This window comes from Triticum dicoccoides, chromosome 1A (assembly GCF_002162155.2).
Source record: "Triticum dicoccoides isolate Atlit2015 ecotype Zavitan chromosome 1A, WEW_v2.0, whole genome shotgun sequence".
NCBI classification, from domain to species: domain Eukaryota; kingdom Viridiplantae; phylum Streptophyta; class Magnoliopsida; order Poales; family Poaceae; genus Triticum; species Triticum dicoccoides.
This window is the reverse complement of record NC_041380.1, coordinates 189,823,855-189,832,672: the sequence shown is the minus strand read 5'-3', so window position 1 is coordinate 189,832,672 and position 8,818 is coordinate 189,823,855.

Genomic DNA, 8,818 nt, shown 5'->3' with positions numbered 1-8,818 from the left:
CGATACCAGCAAGCTTTGCGCCGCTACCATAGCCGCAAAGTTAAAGCCAGAAGCTTCGAGGAAGGCGACCTTGTTCTTCGGCGCGTTCAGTCCGCCAAGAATTCCAACAAGTTGACGCCGAAGTGGGAAGGCCCTTATCGGGTGAAACGAGTCACAAGGCCCGGCGCTGTCCGCCTTGAGACCAAAGATGGCATTCCGGTGAGCAACTCCTGGAACATAGAACATCTTCGTAAGTTTTTCCCGTAGGGCGCGGTTGCCGGAACCCATTCCGGCAACCGCCTTTTGTACAAGTCTTGCCGCTGTTGCATGTAATCCTTTGTACAAAGCCGGGCGCAGATCCCGTGCATAAGTAAAACCCCATGTGCTCCGCACAACTTGTCCATTTCATGCATTAGTTTCTTTCTTGCATGCTTTATCTGACACTTTGTGCAGCACCTACATCCGGTAAGTAATAACGAGCCGAAGGGCTCCATATCATTATTTTCTCTTCTTTCTTCTGTTTCAACAAAGGAAAAGAAGGTTCCCTCGCAGACAAGTTTGCCAGGGGGGAAGGAGAAGATTGTGGTATGGACCAGGCGTCGTTCAAGCAAAGTTTTTCCTTGCCGGGAAGCAAACGACAGAAAAGCTAAGTTGCCAAAGTTTGAGCAATCAATTTTTAAAATTTTTGAGTTATCTTCCTCGAACGACCCTGCTTTGTATGGAAAACCTGTGCGCGGAGGAACCAACTCGTGGCTAGTTGCGCCCTTACTTTGTTTACAGTCCGCTCAACAACTTAAGTGTGCTGCATCTAGTCGCGACAAGGTTTCTTGTCGGAAGCAGCGCCGCCAGCAGGCTGCTGACGTTCCGCACTCAGCGCTCGCGGCTCGGGCGCCTGCGCCGACAAGTTCCCTAGAAGCGTAGGGTAAAAACATACAAAGGAAGGAATCTAGTAGAGGAAATAACATAGCAATTGATAACAGAAATAAAGTTATATTACATGATAACTTGTCACAGCTCTAACAGACTGTTTTCATAACATGATTAGCAGCGACAAGGGAAAAGAAGAAATGGGCGGCCTAGTCTACGCGTCCGCCCTCGACCCTCTTGATCTCGCTCACCTTGTCCACAATGGGTGCGACAAGGGCCTTGAGCACATCCAGATCGGCGTCTGGCGGCAAGGACTTGCGGACGTTGGTGAAGCTGAGGCCTGGATTGCGGAAGGCCACCTTCATCAGCACCTTTTGGAGAACCCCGGCGCAGATTTTGTGTGACTCATCGGCCAGCTGCTTTCGGATCCTCTCCCGGAGCTGCTAGAGTGCCGTCGCCACGCCCTTGAAGAATAGGCTGAGCTTGGCGCTGGGTTGGAGATTCTCGTCGGAGGGATACCCAAAGTCCTCCATCCCCAACTGCGCCAGCTCCTCGTTGATGACTGCGGCAATATTCACCAGACCCTCGGTCGAGTGCTCCACAGTGTCTCTGAATGAGTTCTGGGTAACTGCAATGCTCTCCAGCAGCGCCTTGTCAGCTTTGACCTTCTCCGACAAGGTTTTCTCCCGCTCCTTGGCGGCCTCCAGCGTCTGCATCAGCGTGGCCAGCTTCAACTCCAAGACCGCATTGGAAACCTTGGCGGCGCTGAGCTCCTTGCCCCTCTTAGCGAGAAGACCTTGCAGCTCACCGTGGGCGGCAGCATCCTTCTCACGCTCAAGCTTGAGCGCGGCAAGCTCCTCGCCGCTCTTCCTGATGTTGGCCTCCAGCTGCGCCACCTTCTCCTCTAGCTCTTTCTTGGCAGCCTCTGCGATTGCGGCAGCGTCCTTTGCCTCCTTGAGCGCCCCGCCAAGTGCTTGCTCGCGCTCGGCGAGCTCCTCCTTGTAGCTGTCGAGGTTGGCCTTCCGCTGCAACAATTCTCCTTCTCGCGCGGACTGCTTCTCGGCGGCCAGCCTTTGTTCCTCCTCTGCTTCGGCCTTCTCGAGAAGGAAGGCCGTGCGCTCCTCGTCGAGTCGCTCCTGCTCCTGTGCCAGGGACCGGAGAGCTTCTTGATTTTGGCCCCGGAGCTCCTCCGCGCGCTTCTCCATGTCAACTCCCGCCTTCGCGACAAGCGCCTCCCGGGAAGCCAGCTTGGCTTGCCGTGCGCGGTAGAGTGACAGCAGCTTCCGCAGCAGCTGCTCCTCCTCAGGCTCGCCACTGCTGCTGCTGGGCGCGTTGACCAACACAGTACAGCAGAGGCGAGCACCTCCCCATCAAAAGTTTCCCCCTCGACCGGCGCCCTGGAGCTTGATGCCCAGGGTAGCTTGATGAAGATATCGTCGCCGGCCTTCAAGTAGGCGCTGGGCTGGGGCTCCTCGGAGCCCGGCTCCTCAGTAGCGGCAGAGGGATCGGCGGTCGGCGCAGCGCCTGGCGCTCCTGCGGCCTCAGGGTCGTCAGTGCGATCGCCCGACCCCTCGCTGCCCTCTGCAGCGGCAGCCTTGGCGGCCTCCTCGCTGGCGGTCTCATCAGCACCAGCCCCTTCCTCGCCGGCGCCCTCTGTCTCCATTGGCTCAGCCGCAGATGGGTCTGAAGAACGAAGAAGGGAAAAAATCAATCAAAAATCAGAAGAAGAAGAACCAAGGGAAAGTTTTTGGACAAGTGAATTACCTGTGCCAAGATCTGCAGTTGCGGTCTCGGTGCCGCCCCTTGCCGGAGAGTTCTCCCTTGCCACAGAGCGCTCCCTTACCGGGAACCCCTCCCTTGGCGGCGTAGTCGAAGCAGATGGCACTTCGGGACCAGCTTCCAAGCGCTCCTGATGTGGCTGCTCTGCTCCTACACAAATCAACAAGCAAGATATCAATGAAGGAAAAAGCACTCATGCGCGCCTGACAGTGGAAAGCTAACTATGAACTTACGCTGGGGGCTGCGCTGGGGGCTGTGTTGAGGAGTGGTTGCCGGGTCCGTCAAGGTGGTCTCGGACCCACCCCCTGCCGACACGGTGGGGTCATCTTCGATGACAATCATCGCGGCCTTGGCCCTCTTCGCCGCTCTCTGGGCCAGCGTCCTGAAAAGAAAGGAGTCCAGATTGAAGCAAGTCAGATACAAGATAAAAACAGCAAGATTGAAGAACTACAAGAGCACCAAAGAAACTTACTCTTCTTCCTCCTCGTCGGAGCTGAGCGCGGAAAGATCAAAGTCCGGCTCCCTTCCGGTGCAGCAAGGCGGAGGAGTAGGATCCCTTGCCCGCTTGGCGGGGGTGGTGGCGGTGGCCCGGGAAGATCCCGCTCCAGTTGCCGCTGCTGCATGGGGCGCTCCCGCGGCAACATTGCTTGCCGCGGTAGAGCGTTGCGCACGGCTTGGCGGCTGTTGACCCGGCTGCCGCCCCGCTACGTCTGCGGCCCTGCGAAGACGCCTTCTTGGCGGGGCCGGGGGCTCCGCCTGCGGCAAGCCTTCTGAAGGCTCGGGCTCTTCCTCGCCGGCCTCGCTCGGCTCGGCTTCAGAACCGGCAGGCTCTTCCTCTCCAATGAACTCCGCGCGCTCAGCAAGGTTTGCCGCCTCTGCCGCCTCCGCCTCCTCCACGGTGAACCCGAACACGCCCGCGGCAGCTGCGGCCACAACCTCTTCCGCCCTGGTGGCGATGCGCTGCAGCTCCTTGTTGGTGGTGTCACGGGTGAGGCTCTTCTGCTCGTCAGCGTGGACCGGCACTTCTTCCAAGTTGTCGAAGAACGCTTGCATGATGTCATCCGCAGGCTCTTGCCAAGTTGGAACGATTCCGTGCGAATCGCACAACGGCATCATGGCGCGGATCCGGTCAAGCGAAGAATTATTGCACAATGGAACTACGCCCCTCGGCAGCGTGAATGGGTGCTGGGGGTCGCGTTTGAACAACTCCAGGAGCATTGCATCCAGCTCCAAGACGGTGAAGTTGTAGTTGAAGCCCGGCCGCAGCCTCATGATGTCCGCCGAGTTCTTGAATTCCCAGGCGGGCCTCCCCCTCTCCTGCAGGGGGGCGATGCGGCGGCGGAGGAAATCTGTGCCTACAGCACCTACAGTGAGCCCGGCAAGCCTGAGGCGAAGGATCCTAGTAATGGCGATCTTCAGCCTCTCGTCTTCCGGAGCCACGTTGCTCCAGTCATTGCCGCACACTATTGGAGTTTGGCACACGGCGGTGAAGGGCTGCGGATTCTCCTCGACGATCCAGCACCACTCCGCTCTCCACTCCTCCCACTTGCTGCGGAGCTCACCCTCCAAGTACGCCTCCTTGCCGACTCTCGAGATCCAGGTGATCCCTCCGGCAAGCGGCTCTCCTCTCTCTACCCGAGGTATGAAGAAGTGGCAGAAAAGGGCAACATTGGGGTGGACTCCGACAAAGTTTTCGCACAAGTGTGCGAAAACTGCCATGGTCAGAACGGCATTGGGGGTGAAGTCAAGGAGGCGGAAGCCGTAGGTGTTCATGATATCGCAGAAGAACTCCGAGAAGGGCGGGCAGAGCCCGCAATAGAAGAACAGCGCGAAGAAGGGGTACCCGTTTGGAGCCAGTTCCGAGGCAGCGGCCGGGAGTACCCTCGTGCGCGGATGCGCCCGCGTCTCCATCGCCCAAAAGAGGTAGAAGTACTCCCTCAGCTCCTGCACGCCGAGCTGGGGGGAGAAGATCGCCCGCTCCTTCCGCAGCGCCGCGAGCCGCTGCGCCTCGGCCGACTTCACGCCCTTTCCCTTGTCGGCTTTCGGAGCCATGGAGGAGGTGGGGGGGGAGGTCGACGGCGTTGGTGATGCTGGTGGCAATGGGGGGCGGAGCGCTGCTCTCTCGGCTTCGAGAAGAAGGGGGAGGGGGCGGCGGAGGTTCGTGAGGATGGAGTAGTAGCAACAAGCGAGGGGGAATGAACTGCCTCTGTTTCCTCTGCTTATAAAGAGGGACGGGGAGGACGTTTCACCCTTCCGAATAAAGAACCACCCACGATCTCTCTCACGATGCCGCATTCAACGCGTGCCGTTAGGTGAGAGCGCGGTGGATACGGAGCGAGATTCGGCGTGGCCCAGTCCGCGTGTGCCCGTGCCCTATCTTGGGCCTGGCCCAACAGCGCTCGGCACCGTGTCTGGCCCAGGCCCGGGGGCTCCTGTCGGTGTACTAGAATAGGGGTACCCTAGTACCCCGAACTTGTGCACCGGCAGTTGCAGCACCCCGCGGCAAGGCTTGCCGGGCGAACGCCAAGATCCTCCGTGGTTCCCTTGGAGCCATTCAAGAACAAAGTATTTAAGCTCAGGAGACAAGGCCCCGGCAAGAGGAGCTTGCCGGGAAGGCCAACCAAGGCACTTCAAGGAACTTGCCGCGACGCGCCACGCGCTCCGGCCAGGCAACAAGGCCCCGGCAAGAGGAGCTTGCCGGGAAGACCAACCAAGGTACCTCGAAGCCCGGTGAGCGACAAGCTTCCGGACCCGACAAGATAGCAGCAGCGGCAACGAGCTTGCCGCGGCAGGCGGCCACTCTGTGCCCACGCTCCAGCGCATCCACCAACATGTCGCTCTGGGGGCCTCTCCAGGCGAGCGTGGCGGGAGGCTGTGCAGCCAGCAGTGCGCAGTGGCATGCGAAGCTGACAAGATTGCCATCGTGGCGAACGGTGGCGCCCCTAACGGTCCTTTTCTGCACTGTTTGGGCGACTCAGACGGGCATTTAATGCCCTTGTCCCCTGCTGTCAGGGTTAGGTAGGGTGCCCTGTAAAAGTAATTGTACCAACCACCTCACTTTTTACATTTGTACCCTTCTCTGCGTTGCCACCTGTCGGTGACCCCTTTAGCGTATAAAAGGAGGCCCATGCGCAACATAGAGGGGGTTCGGTTCGACTGGTTTGCAAAGTTCGACTAGTTCGGAACCCAGAAAAACACTAGGATCTCTCTCTGGAGCAAGAACACAAGATAATACAACCAGACAAGCAGCAGTAGGAGTGTTATCTCTCCGGAGAGCTCCGAAGCTGGGTAAACTGCTCGTGTGCTTCGCCTCGATCTGCTCTTCGTGCGATCTCCGCCCCCCCCCCCCGCCGAACCTAAAGGGGCCCGGTCCGCTGGCCCCATAGGTGTTCGTGGATCAGTTTCCCCGACAGATTGTTTGTCATTGATCTCGGTGCCGGATGAGACACCCGGCTCTCCCCGACTGACTCTTGCAAAGACATCCTGCTCTAATCTGCAACAGCAACAACTCGAAACACAAACATGAGATAATTGCGTGATACAGGAGTCAAAACCCCCGGGATATTATATAATGAATTTTTACCGACCAAAATATGTGTCGTGTACGAAAACAGAGTCTGGAGAGCACACGAGGTGCCCACAAGGTAGGGGGCATGCCCAGTAGGGTAGGGTGCGCCCTCCACCCTCGTGGAGCCCTCGTGTCCTTCCCAGACTGCTGCTTATTTTTCTATCTTTCTAAATATTCCAAAACGGAGAAATATTGCCTTAAAAACTGTTTTGGAGTCGGTTTACTTACCGTACCACATACCTATTCCTTTTCGGAGTCTGAAACGTTCCGGAAAGTGTCCCTTATGTATTCCTCCGAGGTTACGGTTTCAATAACATTGGTTTCAACATTTATGGGATTACCTGAGATATAGTGTTTGATTGTTTGACCGTTCACCACCTTCGGATTTGTGCCTTCTAAGTTGTTGATATTTATGGCACCAGAACGGTAGACCTCCTCGATAACATAAGGACCTTCCCATTTCGAGAGAAGTTTCCCTGCAAAAAATCTTAAACAAGAGTTGTATAGCAATACATAATAACCTACATTAAACTCACGCTTTTGTGTCCTTTTGTCATGCCATCTTTTAACTTTTTCTTTAAACAACTTGGCATTTTCGTAGGCTTGGGTTCTCCATTCATCAAGTGAGCTAATATCAAATAACCTCTTCTCACCGGCAAGTTTAAAATCATAATTAAGTTCTTTAATAGCCCAATAAGCCTTATGCTCTAGTTCGAGAGGTAACTGACATGCTTTTCCATAGACCATTTTATACGGAGACATACCCATAGGATGTTTATATGTAGTTCTATAGGCCCATAATGCATCATCAAGTTTCTTTTACCAATTCTTTCTAGACCTATTAACATTCTTTTGCAAAATTAATTTGAGTTCTCTATTACTCAAATCTACCTGGCCACTAGATTGAGGGTGATAAAGAGATGCAATTCTATGATTACCATCATATTTAGCAAGCATTTTACGGAAACCACCATGAATAAAATGTGAACCACCATCAGTCATTAAATATCTAGGGACTCCAAATCTTGGAAAAGTAACTTCTTTTAGCATTTCAATAGAAGTGTTATGATCAGCACTACTAGTTGGAATAGCTTCTACCCACTTAGTAACGTAATCAACAGCAACTAAAATATGTGCATAACCATTAGAGGAAGGAAAAGGTCCCATATAGTCAAAGCCCCAAACATCAAATGGTTCAATAACAAGTGCATAATTCATAGGCATTTCTTGAGGTCTACTAATATTACCAATTCTTTGACATTCATCACAAGATAAGACAAACTTACGGGCATCCTTGAAGAGAGTAGGCCAATAAAAACCAGATTGCAGTACCTTATGTGCAGTTATATCTCCAGCATGGTGTTCTCCATAAGCTTCGGAATGACACTTTCATAGGATCTGTTCCTGTTCATGCTCAGGTACACAATGTCTAATAACACCATCTACTCCTTCTTTATAAAGATGTTGGCCATTCCAAAAGTAATGCCTCAAATCATAGAAGAACTTTTTCTTTCGCTGGTATGTGAAACTAGGTGGTATAAACTTAGCAACAATGTAATTAGCATAATCAGCATACCAGGGAGCAGTATGATAAGCATTTATGACATTTAATTGCTAATCATGAAAGCTATCATCAATAGGTAGTGGGTCATCAAGCACATTTTCTAACCTAGACAAGTTGTCTGCAACGGGGTTCTCAGCTCCTTTTCTATCAACAACATGCAAATCAAATTCTTGTAGCAAGAGAACCCATCTAATAAGTCTAGGTTTAGCATCTTTCTTTTCCATAAGATATTTAATAGCAGCATGATCAGTGTGAATAGTTACTTTAGAATCAACAATATAAGGTCTAAACTTATCACAAGCAAATACAACAGCTAAGAATTCTTTTTCAGTAGTAGCATAATTTATTTGAGCATTGTCTAGAGTTTTACTAGCATATTGAATAACATTTAGTTTCTTATCAACTCTTTGTCCTAAAACAGCACCTACAGCATAATCACTAGCATCACACATAATTTCAAAGGGTAAATTCCAATCAGGTGGCTGAACAATAGGTGCAGAGACCAATGCTTTCTTAAGTATTTCAAATGCTTCTACACAATCATCATCAAAGGCAAATGGTGTATCTTTTTGTAATAAATTAGTCAGAGGCCGAGAAATTTCCGAGGAGTCCTTAATGAACCTCCTATAAAAACCGGCATGACCAAGGAAACTTCTTATACCTTTGATGTCCTTGGGACGTGGCATCTTTTCAATAGCATCAACCTTGGCTTTATAAACTTCAATACCTCTTTCAGAAACTTTATGCCCCAAGACAATACCTTCATTAACCATAAAGTGCCACTTTTCCCAAGTCAAGACAAGATTAGTTTCTTCACATCTCTGCAAAACTCGATCAAGGTTGCTCAAGCAATCATCAAAAGAAGATCCATAGAAGGAAAAGTCGTCCATGAAAACCTCACAAATCTTTTCACAAAAGTCAGAGAATATGGCCATCATGCATCTTTGAAAGGTAGCAGGTGCATTACATAAACCAAAAGGCATACGTCTATAAGCAAAAGTACCAAAAGGGCATGTAAAATTAGTCTTTGATAGATCTTTGGCTGACACGGGTATTTGAGA